This window comes from Aythya ferina (assembly GCF_964211825.1).
Source record: "Aythya ferina genome assembly, chromosome: 1".
NCBI lineage: Eukaryota > Metazoa > Chordata > Aves > Anseriformes > Anatidae > Aythya > Aythya ferina.
Window position 1 is genome coordinate 186,585,935 of NC_140296.1, and position 21,921 is coordinate 186,607,855.

Consider the following 21,921-nt stretch of genomic DNA (forward strand, 5'->3'; position numbering starts at 1 on the left):
TCTTGCTGCCACTGTCAATACAAGCACCGCTTTCTGGTGACAAAGCATCCAGTGAAGAAAACCTGTATTGAAAGAAAAGCTTTCAAATAGGCTTCCAAGGACAACATATTGTTCCAGCTCAGAATAGAACAGTACTTTTAAAAAGTCAGGGTTTGCAAGCCAGTGTATTTATAGTGCCAAGATTTATTATTGCAGTGTTAGAATTTACATACACAACAATTTGTATTGAGATATAAGGAAATAGCCAATACAGCCAAATGAGAGCTACTACTTTGTTCCTGTTTTTTTTTTTTTTTTTTTTTTTTTTCTTTTATATTTTTTTTATTTTTTTTCTCTCTTTTATGCATTGTGCATGAACTCAGCATATCTCTAACACATTTCAAGGAAGCGTTTGGGCCAAATTGTGGTCCATAACAAAAATGACTCCAAAATCAATGAACCCATCTACTGCAATGTTATTAGTTAGTAGTTAGTAGTGAGCCTGTATTCACTCTAATATTTTTCTATATAAGAAAGAAACACTCTACTCATATACTAAGAAAATACTCTGCCTTGCTGAATGCCCCTTCATAGCTCTTATTGCACAAGTAATAAAATTCAGGCTGATCACAAAACAAGGCAAATAAATTCTCTTAGCACCTCTTTTAGAGTCCTGTCTTTTCAATGAGTTTCTTTAGCGAAGCAGATAGGACAAATGCTGCAAACTGTGGTTTGCCAAAATACCTTAGAGTCATGGTTTCAGCAGTCTGGGTTGCCACTGAAAGGAGAAAACTCTTCCCCCACCTTTGCTTCCAGGTAACTCCCAGATATGCTATGGTGCTTATCCAGATCATAGACCTCATCCAGTTAAAAGCCAGCCCTATAGGAAAGGGAAATGATTTTTAGGAGAATAGTCTCTGGTGTGTTTGATTGCTTGGTGGTACAGTACTGAAATGGAACTGGGGGGAAAAGGAGGGAAGTAGAAAAGGGGGCAGGAATATGGACAGAGGTGGAGTGGTTCAGGGATTTCAGATCAGCTTCTGACGTCAGGCAACTGCACCCTCAGATCTTTCCTTTTGTACTCCTCTCTTCCAGCACTCCACAATGTTCCTAACACACCAAGGAAAAGCACAGGATGATTGTTGTTTGTATTCTTTAGTGATGCTGAGCCCTAGTTTTCATTTGATAAAGGACTAAAAGTCGCAATTTGAATATATACCTGTGGACTGTGAGTAATGCATTTTGTAGAGTGTCATTCTACATAAAAGGGCCTTCTCACATATTCGAAAGGCTATCTGTAATGTGAAGCTGAATCAGCCACAGAGTAGAGAATAACATATGTTTTAAACTTTTCTTTACTGACAATTTTGCTGAAGTTTTGTATTGCAACACTTCTGCAGATAAGGCTATAAGAGTAGGTTTTTCCATGAACCACAGAACAGATGAAATTAGTCATTAGCTGTGACTACCCAAAGCTGTGCACATTTTTGTTTGCCAGTCAGTATGCTTGGCTGGCTGGCCAATAGGTACATGTATTCTGCTGCCAAAACAAGATGTATAACAGATGAATTCTGCCTGTCTTTCCCTTTCTAGCACTCTCCTTAAGCCAGTCAACATTCTTCATGAAACTTGCAGAAATTTCATTATCTTTGAGACTTCAACTACTCTTTCCAATGTGTTCAAAATTAATCTGTAATGAAAATGTGGTAGTTGCAGTGTGTCAAGCAAATGTACCAACAGCTCAACTGTATAAGACTTATGAAACCAACGTGAAAATACAGATTGAAAACTATGTATATGGAAGGGCCTTTCTTCTAACTTAAGGTGTATTCTACATTGAAAAGAATGAAAACATAATGCTTATATCAATCTTGAAACACCTGAAAAGAAAGTTTTGTGAAGCAATCTGGCCTTGAAAGGATATCTAACATCTTTTGTTTATCTCTGTGTCTTTTTTGTTTGTACAGTTTAGTGAAGGTTCATCCACTTTCCTTTATATCTCCACTTGTTAAGTCTTCCCTGCATATCACTTAACTTTAGGCAATGACAATACTATTATGCTAATACTGTTATAATATGCTGTTAATCATCATTATATAAATATTCCATAAGCTAATTGCCTGAAATTGTAAGGCCATAAAAACCTTACAAGAAGAACTTCACATGAATAAAGATAATGTAGTTTGTTCACCTGCTTTGAATGGACTTTATATTCAGAAGCTTGTCCATTGCATCCCATTATATCATTTGGCCTGAGAAAATATACTGCTTCTTCCTACAAAGCCACCTACAACTTACTCACCTACAATTATTTTGGCTACAACACTACTGTCTGATGACTGACAGCGCAGTCAACTCCTATGCTATGCTACAATGTGCAGGGAAACATGTTATCTGGTTTCCTGATTTCCAAAGGTGAATGCATCTTAGGATAGTTACTCTGCACTTAAAATTATTTTAAAGATGAAAATTCCACAACAGGTATTGAACTTTCACTTCTAGCTTTACTATCTCCTCCTTTACTTTCTCCTAGATATATTCCTCTCCATATACATATTTTCAAAAGAACAGTTTCAATCACTTTCATATTGCATCCTACCCTTTGAATAGGTTGCTTATGTGGAATGGGCAAGCTCCCTTAGAGGGCTGGGCAATTGCCAACCATATGAAATTCAACAGGAGTAAGGGTCAGATTCTGCACCTGGGACAGGGCAATCCTCGATACATGTACAGACTGGGGGTCAAGAGGCTGGAGAGCAGTCCTGTGGAAAAGGATCTGGGGGATCTGGTGGCAAATTGGACATGAATAGGAACATGAATCTGAGCCAGAAGGGGGGCCCAGCAGCCAAAAGGCCAGCTGTGTCCTGGGATGCATCAGGCACATCATTGCTAGCTGGTTGAGGGAAGGGATTATCCCTCTCTGCTCTGCGCTGGTGTGGCCTTACCTGGAGTACTGCATGGAGTTTTGGACCACAATATACATGTTAAGAAGACATTGATATGATTTAGCCCCTGCAGGCAGCTTAGCACCATGCAGGTGCTTGCTCACTGTCCCCAGGAGGGATGGGAGATAGAAGCAGAAAGGTAAAAGTGTGAGAACTCATGGGTTGAGACAAAGTTTACTAGGCTAAGTAAAGGCCATGCACACAAGCAAAGCAAAGCAAGAAATTCATTCACTACTTCACATCAGCAGGCAGGTGTTTAGCCACTTCCAGGAAAGCAGAACTCATCATATGTAACAATTTCTTGGGAAAACAAATGCTGTCTTTCCAGATGTTCCCCCTTCCACCTTCTTTATTCCAGTTTTATTGTTAGCATGACACCGTACTTTATGGAATATCCCTTTGGCCAGTCTGGGTCAGCTTTCCTGGCTGTGTCACCTCCTAGTTCCTTGTGCACCCCCAGCCTCCTTACTGGCAGGGCAAGAAAAGTAAGAAGCTGAAAAGTACTTGGCTCTATGTAAGCATTGCTCTGCAACAACTAACTAAAAACAATGTTTTGTTATCACCACTGTCTTCATCAAAAATCCAAAACACAGCATTGTGTGTGTCTACAAAGAAAACTAGCTCTGGCCTGGCCAAAACCTTGACAGGCGTAATGCTATTACGGAGTGTCCAAATGAGGGCAACAAAGATAGCAAAAGGTCTAGAATGGAAGACATATGAGGTCCCTTGGTTTGTTCAGCTCAGAGCAGAGGAGGTTGAGGGGGGGCCTCATGGTGGCCTGCAGCTCCCTCATGAGGAGGAGCAGAGGAGCAGGTGCTGATCTCTGCTGTCTGGTGACCAGCGACCTCTGCATTAAGCTGTATCAGGGGACCTTCAGGTTGGATATCAGGAAAAAGTTCTCCACCACGAAGGTTGTTGGACTCTGGAACAGGCTACCCGGGGAAGTGGTCACAGCACTGAACCAGCTGGAGTTCAAGAAGCATTTGAACAAAGCACTCAGACACACGGTCTGATTTTTGTGTAGTCCTGTGTGGAGCCAGGAGTTGGACTCAATGGTCCTTGTGGGTTCCTTCCAACTCAGGATATTCTGATGCCATTCTACAATTCTATGATTCTCTCCTGTATGTCTGGTTGTGAGCTGCTGTGTCAGTCCTTAACCTGTCTTTTAAATTAGATAATGATTCTGATTGTTCTGTGTTTTCTTTTCTCTTTCTCTTTCTCTTTCTCTTTCTCTTTCTCTTTCTCTTTCTCTTTCTCTTTCTCTTTCTCTTTCTCTTTCTCTTTCTCTTTCTCTTTCTCTTTCTCTTTCTCTTTCTCTTTCTCTTTCTCTTTCTCTTTCTCTTTCTCTTTCTCTTTCTTTCTCTTTCTCTTTCTCTTTCTCTTTCTCTTTCTCTTTCTCTTTCTCTTTCTCTTTCTCTTTCTCTTTCTTTCTCTTTCTTCTTTTTCTTTTTCCCATACCTATATACATTTATAGGTATATATATATATATCTATGTATATTGATATCTCTTGACAGACCATCTTTTTATCTCATATTTGCATAATGCATATCACAATAGGTCTAGGGTTTAGCCATGATAAGGACTCAAATATACAAATACAAGACGGTGATGGTGGACAAAGAAGGGTAGGATAAAAATATAAGCCCTAGTGGTGTTAAAAGATAGAAATGGAAAAATTCTCATCAGTTTTTCCACAGACTTGTATACTATACATGTGTATACATATTACACATTACATATTATATATTATTATATATATATACTTTATATACTACATTATATATTCATTACATATGTAATATATGTATAGTATATATATGTTTGTATGTGTAAGGAAGAAAACAATATCATACAGCCTTCCTTGACTTTGGTTATGGTGATTCTGATTTTTCATTCCAAAGCCATGTGAACTGAATCAGTACCACTGACAGACGGCAGAGAGAAAGACAATGAGATCTCCACAGTAAAATTCATTTAGACTGAGTGGCTGAACTAAGCATGTGCTTCATGAAGTTGGGAGGAGAGAACAGAATGTTATGACTAGCACATTTCAACAATCCATTTTTAGAAATGCCAATTGCTCTGACTTATATAGAAAACAACAACCCCTCACAGTGCCCAGACCCTAATCCTGAGTTTGAAAGATGGCCATGACTAGCATCTGACAACGTGTAGTAGGTGCGATGCCAAACACCTCGGAACAGTTTCTCATACTACATGTAGCTGGGGGAAACCACCACTGCAGGCTATACACCATGTGTGTAGTGAGTCCAGACTGCATATGACATGCAGACTGAGGTCTCACATTACATTTATCTGGAATTCCCTTAATACAGACATGACACTCAGTGTCTCAGCACATCCGGCTTCTTAAACTAGTTCTGGCTTTCCATAGTTAAGTTTGTCCAAATTTGGATCTTCACTTTTCAAATAATAAAAAGAAAGAAAGAAAGAAAAAAAAAGTCCCTAATCTCCTAGTCAAATTAGTATCACACTTTGTGGGTTCATCCTGAGACTAATCTGTTTGAAGTAATTTGGAAGAGAGATCATTAGATTTGGTTATTCAGCTTTGCAGTACTGTTACACTAGGAAAGACAAGTAGAAAGTGTAAATCATAATTTCTTATGTTCTTAATCTCAATGCAGAATCTTTTTGACATATGCTAGGTTTTGTTCTTACAAGCTTTTATCAAGATTTGTAACTCCTTTTACTACTACTCAATAGTTAGAGTATGTCTGAAAGGATATCATAGTGATAGTCACCATGCCAAACACCATGGTGAAGGCTGACTGCTAACATCTATGACAGGGGAACTTTTCTGACTAACCCTGTTGGTCAATGTATACTGGAAGATAAAAAGTATGTATCTGAACAGAAATAGTTTTGTCCAGGTAAACCTCTCTTATATAGGGACTCAATACTCAGAAATCCACCAAAATTTGGACAGCAATTCAGAATGACTTCTCTCACTCCATTCATGAAGGGAAGTTCTGCTCCTGAGTGACATGGAAGGGGTTGTAGAGATTGTCACTTCACTGTCTCTGTTCAGAAACCAGAGGCTCTTGAATGAATTTAGAATGTTCCACTTTCAAAACAAAACAAAACATCTTTACTTACATTAAGCATTAAATTTATCAAATTTTTTGCCAAAGGATGTTGTGGATAAAAACAGCAAGGTAAATTGTACAAAACAAAGAAATATCCTTCAGAGATTATTAAATAGACTAAGTGCATCAAGCTTGATAGATCTCCATAAACAGATAGTGGACAGATCTGAAAACAAAACAAACAAAAAAGAACTGGGGAAAATGCTGTTATTTCCCCATTCTTACTCTCGGTTGCCCACCCTTGCCCTCTTCTTTTTTGCTGGCATAAGCATAACGCCCATAAAGGTGTTACTGAGAACAGGGTAGTGGGTTAGGAGAACTCTTGGTTTGGAGCAATACACCTGTTCTTGCCTTCATTAATTACTTAATTGTGTGAGCACCTGAGTTCTGTAGGTACCTTGTAGTCTGGTGTAGAAGTTCATTAAGTATATATGTTCCTTCCCAGTGCAAGTTCAGAATTAGATGAGCCTCCAGCTCCTTCAAGAAACCCTTTCTACTTCAGGATTTCAAAATCAGCCAGCTAAACAACACTTCTCACAGTGAATGGGAGTATTTGCTTAGGCAGTAGGCGACCTACTGCCTAGACAACTCTGTGTCACTTTGACATTCTTGAATGCTATCACATACTGAGTCTTCTATTATATTCCCAAAGCAATAGATTTCCTTTTGTGAATGAACAGGCTTGCTCAGATGCCAAAAATATTTCTGCCTAGATGGTAAAAAAATCACTGCTTCCTGCCCCTCATTAAGAAGTGGCAATGTCCCGGGTTGTTCAGGTTGTCCTCCTTGAGGCAGTCTGCATGTATCACAGAAACCTGAGGATTTCTGTTCTGTTTTCCTCCAGTTTATAAGCAAGACCACCCTGAGACACTGTATCACAACCACTCTGAGACACAGTATCACAAGTACCAACCTTGCAGCTTTGGAAGATTAACTGAGAAACCCCACAGAGCCTGCTAACTTCTTATAATTGACTGAGGGGTTGCTCCAAAGAATAGTATAAGGAACTCCCTTGCCACCAGACTCTCATGATGAGATTGGGTATTTATTTTTTTACTTTTGAAAAGGCTTCTTTCTTTCTTTCTTTCTTTCTTTCTTTCTTTCTTTCTTTCTTTCTTTCTTTCTTTCTTTCTTTCTTTCTTTCTTTCTTTCTTTCCTTCCTTCCTTCCTTCCTTCCTTCCTTCCTTCCTTCCTTCCTTCCTTCCTTCCTTCCTTCCTTCCTTCCTTCCTTCCTTCCTTCCTTCCTTCCTTCCTTCCTTCCTTCCTTCTTTCCTTCTTTCCTTCTTTCCTTCCTTTTCTTTCAGAGCAAAAACCTCTGCAGTATTCATGAAAGCTGTTCTTGTTTGGTCACTCATCTGGATTGTTTGATTCTGCTTGGAAGAATTAAAACATTTTCAGAAAAGTAATCTCATCACATGAGAGGGCAATTAGACATTTCATAATCCTGTCACCCCTGTGCTGAAATTATCGTGCCCAGCTAGCAATAACCCTGCTTCTAAGAACAGAGTGAGCAGCAGCACAGCATGAATTATTTAACTCAAAGCTGCACTTCCTGTTTTCAAATCACCGGAATAATACAGGCACCACAGACAGTAATTATCCCCAGAATAGAGAAGAAACAGTTAATGTAACCTGCCTTTTAAATCAATATTATTAATTCAGGGAAAGAAACAGCATGTACTATCTGACGCCTATGGAGTTTTGATCTGGGTTTGATGTCACACTGAAGTAAGGGGTTGCCATAGAGATTTGAGCGTATGTCTGCGTATCCCTCCCTGCCAGCAAGCTACAAGGAGTGTTCTTGGAGAGGAAGTGCCCATCTGTAGTCAATCGCTATTGTTCTCACCAAGCCACATGCTGGCCTCGCTGCAGCCTGCTGAACTGCGTCACAGCACAGCAGCATCAGCCCCTCCGAATAAAGACTCCCTGTTGGACCAGATTTATCCACCCTGCCATTTTCACTGTCATTTGATTATCTGCTTGTATTTTCTGGCTGTGTTAATGCAGTCTCTTAGTACCGTTATTGTGGAATCCCTATAGCTTAATATCTCCTGAAGCTGGATGGATCTCCTTGTGTTTGCTTGTTTTCTTCTTCATCCTTTCAATCTGATAAAAGGAAAACACCCTTATTATGCCAGTCTGTTTGCTTCTTTTCTTACCTCTTAGATGTCGAAAACCTTGAAAATCTGAATGTGCTTTCTCACCCTAAACAAATTCATGGCAACTGAAAAGTACTTGTAATAAATACTTGTATTAAATCATCATTATTAATTACCAGCATAAGTTTCTAGAACAAAGACTTGCAGTTTGGCACATTCCACCATGATTATTGAATATATTTTTTTATTAACCAATTAAGTAATGGGATAGTGTACCAGTGGCATATGAAAACATGGTGTTATTACTAATGTGATGATGTCAGACAAATTTACTTTTCCTAACTGAAGACAATGTGATAAGACATCTTGAATAGCAGGTGGAGTTTTTTAGGGAGGGTTATTTTCTTGTACAATATTTAAGATAATGGATAAATTTATGCCAGAGATTCTAGGAATTTAATATTTTGAATACCACATAGAGAAAGAATGAGCTATAATGGGAAGAGAAAAATTATTTAACTAATTTTCTTTGCATTTTTATTCTCATTCTTTTCCCCTCATTTCTGTCTTCTCTTATTCTATTTTGTGTATCATTTATAGCAAGAAAACATGCATTTAAGGTATGTAGACTTCTAATTGAAAGAAATGCAAGAGGTTTTCAGAACATTCAGAACAATTTCCTCTGCTATCATTCTCAGAAATGACTGAACCAGTTTTGCAGAAACACTGAAATGAATCAACTTTGAAAAGACACATCTTAGGACGCTGCAGGAAAAATAGTTAAGTAAGTTAAGTAAGTTCCAATAACAGTAAACATTTTGATTGGAGGAATGTGCTTGCCAGGGGTTCTGGATCCTTACCTAGGCATTGAATATTGTCTAAATTTGCTGCTACCAGTGGTAGGTAGATTACAGTTTGAGAACTGGCAGCCTGGGTACAGGTGTACCATTCATACCTCAGTTTGCATTGTATGCAAACTTTCCTAATTGCATAATGAATGTAATTTCATATTTGCAGTCTGCCTACTACTAAAATTACCAACATTTATTTAGTCCTAGAAAGTATGGCATGAGGAAGGTTGCTGAAGCAGTGTGTTCATCACTGCAGGGATGCATAGGAAGGGACCATTGACTTTCTCCCATCCTCCTGTTCAACAGGTTTTATCTCTCTCTCTTCCATTCCAGCTGGCATAAACACTGACAACTCTGGGATCCCTGACCTTGAACTAAACTGCTGCAGGTCTGAGCAGTAAACTTGGCGGATACTTGTTGAAGCTGTTGCCCTGCAAATGTTTTAATTTCACTAAATCTAAGAATTTTAAAAGAAGTTTCAAAGGGATATTTCTGAAGAGCTTTGTCAATTCTATGAGACACATGTTCCTAGTACTAGAATTCCAAAAGAATGGTCAAGTCATGTGATTTTGGTGCTTTGTTTTATTGTGAGGTGTGACATAATTTTTGAGTCTTGGGGGAAGATAGTTTGGATGAAGATGCTAGCCCACCTACACAAATAAAGAGAATCTGCAAATAGGAAAGTAGTACATCTAAGCCAAACAAGGAAACATAAACTTTCTGTACTGGAGGTGAGTGGCAAGCTGCATTCCTAGTCAAGGAAAACCAGTATTATTATCTAGCTGAATAATTCCAGTGCTTGGAAATTGTTTAAGTTTTAATAGGGAAAAATACACTCTTTGCAGAAATAGGTGAACATAAATATATAGATATTAAAATGTATTTAAAACATCCAAGAGAAATGCATGTAGATTTGTATATTCCCACAGAATATGTACATTCATATTAGTGAATTTTCATTTTGTTAAACTTTCCAGTAGAAAATATCTAAGTAGGATTACTTTCTTCTGTACAAGGTTCTGTATTTTTCACCTGGTTGGCTGAAAAGCCTATCGCAGCACCTATATGACATCTCAGACTTGGTGGTTTTTGATAATTGCTCAGATGGGTATCAGATATCTGAGATTTCTGGGGTTTATGGGATCTCCAGCTTCACTACAACTTGTCAAGTAGTGAAGATAGCTCTGTGTGTTCAATTTGTAAATTATTTTGGTTCTCTCTCTCTCTCTCTCTCTTTTATTTTTTTTTTATTATTTTTTTTTATCAAAGCATGAAATAAATTTCCATGGTGATGGTAAAAGTCAAAAGGGACTCAGGACAAAGATATCCTCTAAGTCAGAGGAATTCTCTCTCTTCTTGCTACATTTAAGCTACATTCCTTGAGTTCAGTTATAAACGCAGTTGTGGCAATGCTCATGTTTTCTACAGTAGATGGCTATTTCCACATATATCAAACTGGTTTGTAGACAGTCTTCAGTCCAAAAGGTTTGTTTCTATTGCTGTTCCATTCTACAAAACTGCTATTAGGAAAGGCATACAGCTGCTAAACACAATTGCAATTTTCCCCATTTAATATGGTCCACTGCACAGAAATGAATTAGTATTTTTTCAGGAACTGAAGGAGTCAGTATGTTGGCTAACAATTATGTTGCTATAAGTCACCAGTTATTAGAAATCTAACATTAGATTTTTTTTTTTTTTTTAATTATTATTACTGTTTTAAATGTAATGCAAAATACTTGAGCACCCTTGTGATCTTATGTCCCATAATATTTCTAAAATCAAATGTAGTGAAATTTAAATTTCACTAGCACACTTGAGTTTTAGAAGCATTAGGAAGTTTTTAATTCAATTTTTGTGGGGTGGAGGGGAGGTCACCATTTTTCCAGACCTCTTAAGCTCTTGACTCATATTATTAATGTAACAAAGCCTTGAAGCTTTGCTCTAAACATGAAAAGAATGAGGAATATAAAGATGTGATATTTTCCTATTTGTGTGTTCTGGGCATTTATTTTTATTTTTTCATTCATTCAGGTTCTTTGGTGTCTTTTCATAGCATGCAAAAGGACATACTGAACCACTGTCAGCAGCCATGTCCTATTTTATGTCCTGAAAAAACTTGCCAGAATGACTCCTGCAAGCAACAAATGGCCCAATTTATTTATGACAGTGCCAAAAAAACTATTTCCAGGATGTTCATAGGTCAAGAGCTCTACTGAAATAGAGAATGCCTTGAAGACCTATTGCATTGTTTATTATTTATTGTGTATGTTGCAGTCATGCCCTGAGGCCACAATCAAAATCAGGGAAGTCAAGGGAGATTGAAAGAATGATGCTCTTTCTTGCCATTTCAGACTATCCTTATAACTTTGTCACTCTATGTCCTGTCACCTCTTTCATCATTAGTTTAGCTTCAAACAATTTTCTTTTTAAACCCTCCTTCTGTTATCCTTCCATTTCTATCTTTGCCTAGCTGCAGCCTTAAGATGAGGCTACTCCAATGAAAGGCTGCTTAAAATGTGTGTTTCAAGCTTTGTCTTAAATTTAGATTTCTTCTTCTTTCACACACATATACACAAATGTATATGATATTTCAGTTTTTTGTTTGTTTGTTTGTTTGCTTGTTGTTTTTTTTTGTTTTGTTTTGTTTTGTTTTTAATGTCAAGGTTTTGCTTTCACAGGTAGTCTTTGGGAATGGGGATACTACTCAGGGTAGCAATAGCTACTGCAACTACATCTGCAAGTCAGTAAAAGATCCAGAGCAGTGTTTATGTAAATCAGATTGAAACAAATATTTGTAACAATTCTAATAGACCCAACATATTTTGTTGCTCTTTTACTTCTCAGTCCTCCCAAACTTTCATGCTGATTTGATCTTTCTTTCAGTCATATAGGAAAATCACTGGGTGACTGAGACCTCCCTACCTTCACTGATTTTACAGAGGTAGTGGAGAAGTCATGAGCAAAATACTGGTTGTGAGAGTAACAAGAAATACTGAGTTGGGCTGGTTGCATTGCTTGTAGGAAAGAGGTTTTCCCCTGTTTTGTAACAGATACATAGAAAACAGTATTTTTACTATAGCTATTCAATTCAGTTCATGTGAATAACAGTCAATTTGTAAGTGGCCAATACTTCACAGAATCCTAGAATATCCTGAGTTGGAAAGGACCCACAAAGAGCATTGAGTCCAACTCCTGCCTCCACACAGTCCCATCCAAAAATCAGACTATGTGTCTGAGAGTGTTGTACAAATGCTGAATTGCAGTAGGCTTGGTGCTGTGACCACTTCCCTGGGGAGCCTGTCCAACCAGCCTCTCAGTGAAGAACCTTTTCCTAATATCCAATTTGAACCTCTCCTGATGTAACTTCATGCTCTTCTCTCAGGTACATCAGGTACTGGTCATCTGAGATAAGCCGATGTTTGTAAGGTGTGATGGTTCCTCTTCGTGCTTAGCTGCCCCAGAACTTTAAAATATAATATTCAGCAGTATAAACAGAATGAACTTGCCTTTTTTGTTCTTATTGATGAAAATGTCACAAAGAATAACAATGAAAATGTGCTTGTAGATTGTATAGTATAATCAAACATACTTGGAAATTGTTCATGCTTCCTGAATTCACACTACAGTTTCTTCCTCCTCAGGAGGAAAAATGGCTTTGAAGAAAAAGTAGCATGAAGGAAAATATTTGAAGTAATTTTATGAAGTTAAGGGAGTGATTGGGCAACAGGAATTAATGTATGGTTTTTCTGGTTTGGGGATATGTTTTGTGGGGCTTACTTAACTTCATGCTTTGTTCATTTCTCTGTACATTCTGTAGAAATTACTGTTATCCTTTAATCCATTTTTCCTATAGAGCAATGCTATAAAATGCTATAACATTCTCTCTCTTTTTTTTTTTTTTTTTTTTTTTTCTTTTTTCTTTTGGGTCAGAGGGATCCAATTACTCATTACAGCAGGAATTTGTATTTCTGTGGTTTAATTCTCTTGTAGTATTTTATGCTTACACTATCAGTCAGGATAAACAGAATGAAGAATGAGACTGTAGAACACTGAGATCAGCAGTGTTTTCAGCATCTGCATGCAATAATGTGATTTTACTGACTTGTGTGGACCTGAGCCCAAAAACTACAGAAAGGATTTATTTAGGCCATATTGGCTGACATGTGGAAGAAGTTCCTACTATAAAAGCTATGCTGATTACAAAATGAAATAATTTTCATAAAAGCAGACAGTCTTGTCTCAGTTTTGTTCCTTTGCTTATGTTGCTCCAGCCAGTTTCCATCCCACTGTTTGTAAAACAGCTTGTACATCTTTAATAATTATATAAAGTTGGTTCAGAAAAATAGCCCAAATTCTATTCATCTGTGTTGCATGGAGGTTTGGTTCATGAGTCTCTGAGGAGAGAGACAAAAGAGAATACAAAATGTACTTTATCTTCAGTACAATTCAGGTTACTACACAGAACCTCCTACTCACCACACTTCGGTGAGTCATGCATGCTAAGTATAATGGTTCCTCTTTTTTTAATTATTTTTTTAATGTACTCCAATGTTAATTTTCTCATTTACAATTATAAATGTTACATTCATTTTAAAAAGTTGACAAAATCAAATGGCCAAAAATATACAATTATGTAACTGTATATTTTTAACTCATTCTCAAATATATTTTTTGATTATTGTACATTACTGTAGCTATTTTACATTACATTTACACAATACGTGCCTTGATAAAATATAGGGAAAGATACTATTGACCATATTTGTCAAAGTTCTCTCATGTGATTAAGTTTTATATTACTAAATTTGAATAAAACATTGATTGTAGATCTGTTGAATGGTAATGCAACTTTTACTAAAATGTTGGCTGAAAAAGACTCCACTTTCAACTTTATCTTATTTTCCGTATTGAAGTTAAATAGTAGATTTATTTATTTATTTATTTTTCCTGGCCTTTTGGATGTACTGTTCATTATCTGTTGGAAATGAGATTATGAGTACACTTCAATCCAAAGACAGATTTCCCTGTTAATACAAAGCCAGTGAGCTACAGGACATATGCTAACTTCAAGAATTTGCAGTTATATACAGAGTTTTAGCTTAAAAAGTAAATAAATAAATTTAGGTTAAAAAGTAAATAAATAAATAAATACAACAAATCCTATCAGCTACAAGAAACTATTAGGTGTTTTTTTATGATCTGAATAAACATTCATAAACATATGAATGAACACATGAATAAACATATACATGTAATGAAATGCTGGTCAAAGGTGCCCAGGGTTCCTGTAACAAAACACTAGCAGTGAAATTGTCAGTTTTCCTGTACCCTTATTATGAAGACATCATGAGGTGTTTAAAGTTATACTGTAAGTGAAGTTTAGACATAAACTTAGCTAAAATTAATGAGAAAGTTTATTTACTAAGTCATTTTTTTTTAGGAAATACGTGAACTTACTCTGTATAAGCTTCAAATCAGGGATGATGCATACAAGTTCTGGTCTGGAGGGTCTGTGCTCCATTTGTTGTGATAAAGTCCTGTTAGGTGTATGGTGCATTTGGCTCAGAGTTTAAATACCTCCTGCCATGATGAAATGCAAGCAGAGCAAGCACAGGTCTAGGCAGCAGACTGAGAATTTACAATGCACTATGTAAGGCCAAAGCTCAAAAGAACAATAGTCCCCTGAAGTGGAGTTAAGAATGTATAAGATAAGGGCTTTTCCTCATTCACACAAATGTGGAAGACAAATAACACAAGCCAAATGAGGCAAAGCAAAATGTCATGGTACTTCTTCGGGAACATTCTGACATTCTGTAATATCTTAATCTTTTATTTGATAGACAATCTGCACACAGAAAAAACACTCTGGATGAGTCTATGTAACTCACAAATCACATTGTGTACATCATGTATTCAGTACCTTTTCTGACAGTCTGTATGTTAATAACAGTCCAATGTTTATTACTATTTATGATCCCTAACAAGTCTGTAATCTTCTGTTCCTGGTCAGTAAGTTCATAATGGGGTGCTTAAGTTGCCTGTTCACAAAGGCCAAGTCAATACCAGTGACAATTCACTGTGCAATAATGCTAGCACTCTTGGACACTTTTAGCCCCCTTGTCACCTGAAAATTGTTTCTTTTGCTCTCAGCAAGTTGTGTTATTACCCACTGTACTCAGTAGTGAAAAAAGTCAGTGTTAGAAAACAGTTTCACTATTTGAAAAAAGTGCCTATGCCTTTCTATTGTCTGGAGAGGAAATTTAACAACTAGATGAGATTAGAAACTGAAGGAAGGCTTCAGATGCCTAACATATGTATTTAGTGTAATTTCTTGCCTAGAGTACTCCAGATGTCAGCAAAGCTGGTGAATATGACAGGTGGCCTAAAGAGCATTCAGGAACTTCTGAAGAAGCAAGAGATGTACTGGTTTTATGTGGGAAAGCAAGGGGGCTGCAGTGGAGGCCTCTGTGAGAAGAGTCCAGCAGCTGCCCTATCATAAAGGCCAGCTCCAGCCAGCTCCAACAGTGACCTGCCACTGGGTCTGAAATCTCAAATCATGCTAAACTCATGGGAATCTCAAATCATACTAAACAGCAGAGGCTATACAACTCAGTTGAATGTAGTTAATACAGGTAGCAGGAGAGAGAAATGTTCAGCTCATATAGCCACCCACTTTTGACCATTCTGGCCTTCTCAGTATCTCCCTGTATTTCATTGGCTCAGTTGACTAGAATAGCAAAGAGTATCGGGAGCATAAACACTGAGCTTACACCTATAGTCCTATGTCTGAATCTGGAGCTGAAATCCACCTCTAGCTGACAGAGGCCTGAAGTTAGGTGAGATGAATCCCATTCCCAGTGTTTGGTACAAGAACATGTGAGAGACGATTCACTCTCACATAAGCACTGTCATTGTCAGTTAGTTCTGAGAGGTTTGCCAGGCTGTTAACAACAAGCTGTTTATTTAAAATGTTGGTTATGTAACTTATGACTACTTAAAAGTCTTCTTTATATTATAATAAATTAACATCATTTAAAAATTACTCGTGCTTGCCATTTTATTCACTATGAAGTTACCAGAGTTCTGATTTTTGTCAGGACATCAATGAATACAATAATTTAGAGTCTGAAATTTCAGCAGCTGCCTTTTCCCTCATGTGCAGTTCTCCAGTTGTTTTGTGGCACAAATACAATGTTTGGCAAAAGCAGATTACTTAGAATAATGTTATTAGCTATGCAGCTTTGGATTGGAGTTCTCATGCAAGACTCTGTGTGTGAAAGAGCCTGGGCATTTCCATGAACTTAATTTCTTAGATGAAAACCTAATGGACTAGATGAAAGCCTTCCACAAATCTACCAGATATTGAACTTTCCATTGGATCACTTCCAAGGAGTAAGATTGTGTGAAGTGTACAGTAGCAGAAATCAATGCTGCGATTCAGTTCATCTAAACACTGGTTAGTTGATATAACTTTACTTGAAAGCTGTAACTTTCATTAGAGTTGCTAGTGGAGGAACCATCATCCCTATCAGCCTAAATGGAAGTTAAATGTAGTTAACTCTGAATATTTTAGGAATCAGAAGAGAGAATATATTCTATTGTAATATGGGAATTTTGGCTAAAGTAATGATAGACTAAATTGTGGAGCAGAACAGTCAAAAGGTTAATCAAATCAACTGGATTTAATATTAAAACTACCTATCCTTAGTCATACTAACATTCTTGCTCAGATATATATCTCCAAAAGCCACCTGTAATTTAATTAGACAGTTAAAGGTTTTATATATACACACAGACATTTGCATGCATATACAGAAGGGTTAAAACTGCAGGATAGATTTAGCTGCACAGTGGCACAGAAGGAAGCAAGAACCTGTCCTTCTAAATCTATATGTGTACTTAAATGATTTGAGTCTTACCTTCCACAAGTGTGTGTTTGCCTTCTCTGAAGAAAGACTGTGTAGGTTTCAAGTAACTTTCTTGGTTCCTTGCTCTACACATCTGGGATAGGGTTGATGTATGTGATAGGCAGCAGCAAATGAGTCCCAAGAGCAAATGGGAAGTGGATTAAATTGTGACTTCTTAGTTTCTTTCCTAAAGCACAAATAGACAAATGCAGCTATATGATACTCCTTTCTGTAATGTACTTACAAAAAACTAAATAATAACAAAAAATTTTACAATTTTCCTTCTGTATTTTGCTGTTTCCTGAGCACCTTGGTCTATAAGCTTGTCCATGGCAGAGTCGACCATGGCATATGCGATAGTATTTGGTAAGGAGTCACTTTTTGATAGCCCGTACAGAGCATTTCATATACAGGAATGCTTTGTAATAATGTTCAACCTGTTAGCTGGCTTCAGAGTAAACAGAATATCAAAGGTGGTAGAAGACACATGTTGTTTATAGATGTAAATTGTGCTAAAATTATCTCTAGAAACAAACATCTTTCAAAACTTTTCCTAGCATTCATACATACAGGTATAAATTACATTTTCCCATTATAACAGCCGTGAAGAAAAATTCTTCCTCATTTTATTCTGAAATTTCTTAACCATTTCACTCCCTTTAGAGCTACCTATGACAACCTATATTGTTTTTAATTTATGTTTTGATTCTGTCATAGGCTCTGGAAGTTCATTGAAGAACACTTAAATACTTAGATGAAACTGACAAAAACTGGTAGAATAAAACCCACCTGTGCAAAACAGCACGCTGATACTTAATATGTAACTATAAAAATGGGTTACATTTTGTCTTCAAAATGTATATTGAGAAAGGATGGAGATGAATGAGATAGGTGAGTGAGGGGAGAAAGAAAGAAGGTAGTTTGAAAGGTCTTGTTCAACAAAGGTCATAGCTCTGCGGAACTGCAGCATTGTATGTCTCTGTATATCACATACCTTGACCAAAAGTAAAGGAAATTTTAAAATTTTAAAGGGCACTCATAACATATGATATGCTATGTATAACATAAAGGAAAGAAATAATTATTCATAAAGAAGAGAAAGAGAATAAATCAGAAATTTAGAAAAAGGAGGAACAGAAAGACAGGGAAGTGACAATTGCCAAAGATTTAATATGAAAAGTGATTCCAGAATCAAAGACATTTGTGCTGGCTGCCACAGTTTCCACTGGTACCATTAGAAATTATACTCAAATATAATAGAAAATACTACAAAGAATCAAGAATTAATTATTATTATTTTTTCCAGACCACTTCCTTTTCTTTTTGAACACCTGCGCTCTGGAAAACTGAAAAAACATTAGAAAAACACTTTGATAATTTTTATGTCCTTTCTAAAAAAAAATAATTGAGTTACAGCTAATCTCTGCAAGCCAATGTAGGATGCGGATCCATGTAGGTACTGTTGGATGGCTGTTAACACATTTCTTTGACTTTGTATCTCCAACAGCACTCTTAGGATCCAGCAGTTTAATAATAACATGCATTGAGAGCATTGCCTGTGATGCAGGTGTCTGCTATAATCACAGAGACAAAAACTCTGCAGTAATCTTGGCCTCCGCCAGTTTCTGTGCACTGACTGAGCCAAAGGTTTTGGCAGAGACCTAGCTCGTTTAGCCTACTGCCTCTTTTTTTTTTTTTTTTTTTTTTTTTTTTTTTTTTTTTTTTTATCTTGCAGATAGGAGTTTATATTTACTGTATCATACAGTAAAGGAGATTACAAAGACTCTCCATGACAACCTAATAACCTGAAGTCAGTGCATTTATGCCTTTTAGCTGAAACAAAATATCACTCATTGCCCACTAAGGACAGTGCCCAGTTGCTTGTAGTCCCTTACTTCCTGTGACATCAGGAGAAGAACATGAAGATTTCTCACCAAATTAATTTCTAAACAAATGCATTCCTTCTCTTTTCGCCTTCCTATCCTCTGGTTCTGTTGAAATGCTGTTAGATGTTCTCAGGAATTGCTCATCTCTATACCTAATTTGGGCTCCTAGTTTTGAAAACCTTGATGGAGGAGTGGTGTGGGCTCTAGGCTGGTTTTCTTAGAAGCATGCTTGCAGCAGTGATCAAGTCTTTCCAATGAACACACACTGCTAACATGAAGGAGGGAGATGAATTACTTATCACAGAAGAAATGAGCACAAGTGGGCACCAGAGATGCTTGCTGCTATATTTAACTTATAATACTAATATTGGAACGTCACAGCCGTGCCCCTGTCCTTAATGGCAGCCCTGTGAGATCCTATCTAGATTTTATGATCTTATATGGAAAATAATTCAGCTATTTGGGGAACTATGCTCTGTGCTGTGTACAAACAGTGAGGCTACTTACGTCTGTTCTCTGTGTTATCAGCAGCGTTAAAAAGTCACATCAGCTGAGAGGATGTTCTGCTTTATAGTTTCTGCTGTTATTGTTTCTAGGGAAACCACTTTATTATCCACACTCACTGTGCTTGCCACATCCTCAATTTACACACACTCAGGGTAAGGAAAAGCAGTACCTTGGAAAATCTGCTCTTAATCACACTATAAATGCACCAGAATTACTCATCTTTATGCTTTTTAAGTTAGACTCTCTGATTTAGCAAGCATCCTGTGTTTATGGAGGCTTCCAGAGGAGTGAGCTAGGATGGAGATACTATTCCATGGTCACATGGACTGTGTCCTGATCTGTGGGGAATTTAACAGTTACTGAAGATCAGACAGGGTAGAAAGGATTGTTTTTTGCTTAGATAGATGATGAGTAGAGGAAAATTTGTAAATGAGGCTAAAGATAAAGTACTCTGTGAAAAGACTTGTTTTCTCTTTCCATCTTAGTTTGACAGAAAAGACTGTGTGTTTATTAAATTTGGGGGCGAAGTATCTATTTATATATTTTTTTAGAATAGAAATGGATACCAATTACAAAGCCAAGACAATTACTATTTTCACTAGAATCTGCTCCTTCTCCATACTTAAGCAAACATCTTAAAATGATCAAAGCAGAAAAACATTGCAAACACTTATGTAGTTTCCTGGTGTAGGGTTAATAGGAAACTTGCATTTGTAAGGTACATGGAAATATAACAGTACATATACGAGAATATTGTATGTATATAGATCACATCAGAAGGGTTTACAGCAATAACCTAATTTGAGTGTGTATTTATTGATAGTAACGAACACTTAAATTTGGCTTTGTAACATTTCGTAATTCCTAGGTATAAAAGCATAAAGCTGATGTAAGGTGAAAAATATGACTTATAAACATATCTCTGAAAAAGTGTTAAATTTGTTTCATTTGTGAATTGTTATATACTATAGGGTTTTGGTCCTTCATGCGGTATTTTAATATGCTTACAAAAACCTACATCTGAAAGCAATTTAGTATGAATGATTATCCGTTTGAAAATTCACTCATTATTAACTGTTTTCCATTTATTATTCCAGTCATACAATCAAAGAACTGAAAAAAATATGGCAAGTGTTAGGTAACCAGTCACAGCAAGATTAGTTTTCAGCATGCAGTGGGAAAATACTTCCGATGGGAAAGTCATAGTTTATCAAGATGATGAATCCCACATTTGTGAATAATTATTATGTTTGCAGAAATCAGGACAGGTATCCTGATACTGGGAACAAAAATGCCTGAAATCATGGTAGCAGTTATTTGTTCTATAGGAATATTTAAAACCAGTTTTATGTTTTAAAATGTTTTGTTCACTTCTCCTGCTCATGTTGCACTGACTATACAGTGTCATTCTGAAGAGTCCTTGGCGGAAGGAGGATGCAGCATCTGGCTTCTCCAGGTTCTATTTTCTTGCTCCTAGACATACTCTGTCCTTACAGGACAAATTTAGTGCCCCAAAGTGAAGCATTTTGCAGACTTGTGTACTTGGGACTCACCACAGATGTAAACAGATGGAAGCTGGTATGGTGCATCTAGGACACGACACAGTCAATATCAACTCTGTAATGCAGAACCCTTTTATAAGCCATAATATCACTGAAAATATGACACCACATATTTTTTAACTAAACCCAATATCATTAGGTGGTGGAGTGAAAAAGTACATGCAGTAACCCAGCACAGCTACTTGATGTTATCTGCCTGCCCTTTTACAAGAGCCAGAAGGAGAACCAGAACATTAACAAATAGCTTCTATTCTCACAGCTTGAAACAGGGAAAGAATAACAATTTGCGTAAATGGAAGCAAAAAGATTAGATTTCATGTTATCTCTCTCTCCCCCCCCAGTCTTCTGAAGTGTTATTAGTAACAGAGGTAAGTAAAAATATTGTAAAGGTTTAGTGCCCTATTACCTACTAATTCCTACATCTACCTCAGTCACTGAGATTTTACAAGCAGCTGTAAGGAGATTACTTCAAATTCTTCTCAATCACTATGAGGGGTAGTTTTAAAGGGACCCTGACAGGTGTTGCGGATCCATATTTTGATTTGCCTTTTGCAGTTATAATCTGTTAGACAGTTAGGTTTTAGGGAGTCTTTTTTAGAAACAATGAATTTTCCAGGTATTATAAAAAAGCACATCCTCCTCATCAGATTAAGGCCTGGTGTGTTTGGGATTTTATATCCTTAGCCTGCAGAAGGATACTTAAAAAAAAATAATAATCTAATGGAGTTTTCAGACTTGTTTTAACAATTAGCTTAAAATAGCTTAAGATACATGTGATGATATGCTGTGGTGAGTACTATATATACAAGTAGCCACAAACACATGTACATGCCAGAATCATTTAACAGAGTTTCTAATAAAGAGATAAGCAATCACAGCGTCTGCCAATCTGTAGTTTCCTGGCAAATATATGCAGTAGAATTGACTTTTGAGTTCGTATTTTCTAACAAGGCATATATATTTGTTTTAGATCTGTGGCAACATGCTGATCAATTCACCTTTTATAAATTATTTATTAATGTCTGCTTATAAAAGTGTACTTTTATTTGTTGACTCTATTGGACAAAACTATA

The 21,921-nt window shown here is 36.8% G+C and overlaps 1 long non-coding RNA gene across 1 annotated transcript; it reads right to left on the reverse strand.

Moving 5' to 3' along the window:
- Positions 1-795: 795 nt before the first annotated feature.
- LOC311429860 lies at positions 796-18,941 on the reverse strand. The gene is made up of 3 exons (XR_014688421.1): positions 18,828-18,941; positions 16,906-17,080; positions 796-859 (listed from the first exon to the last, which is right to left on the reverse strand). It is a non-coding gene; the product is annotated as an uncharacterized lncRNA (long non-coding RNA).
- Between the last annotated feature and the right edge of the window lie 2,980 nt (positions 18,942-21,921).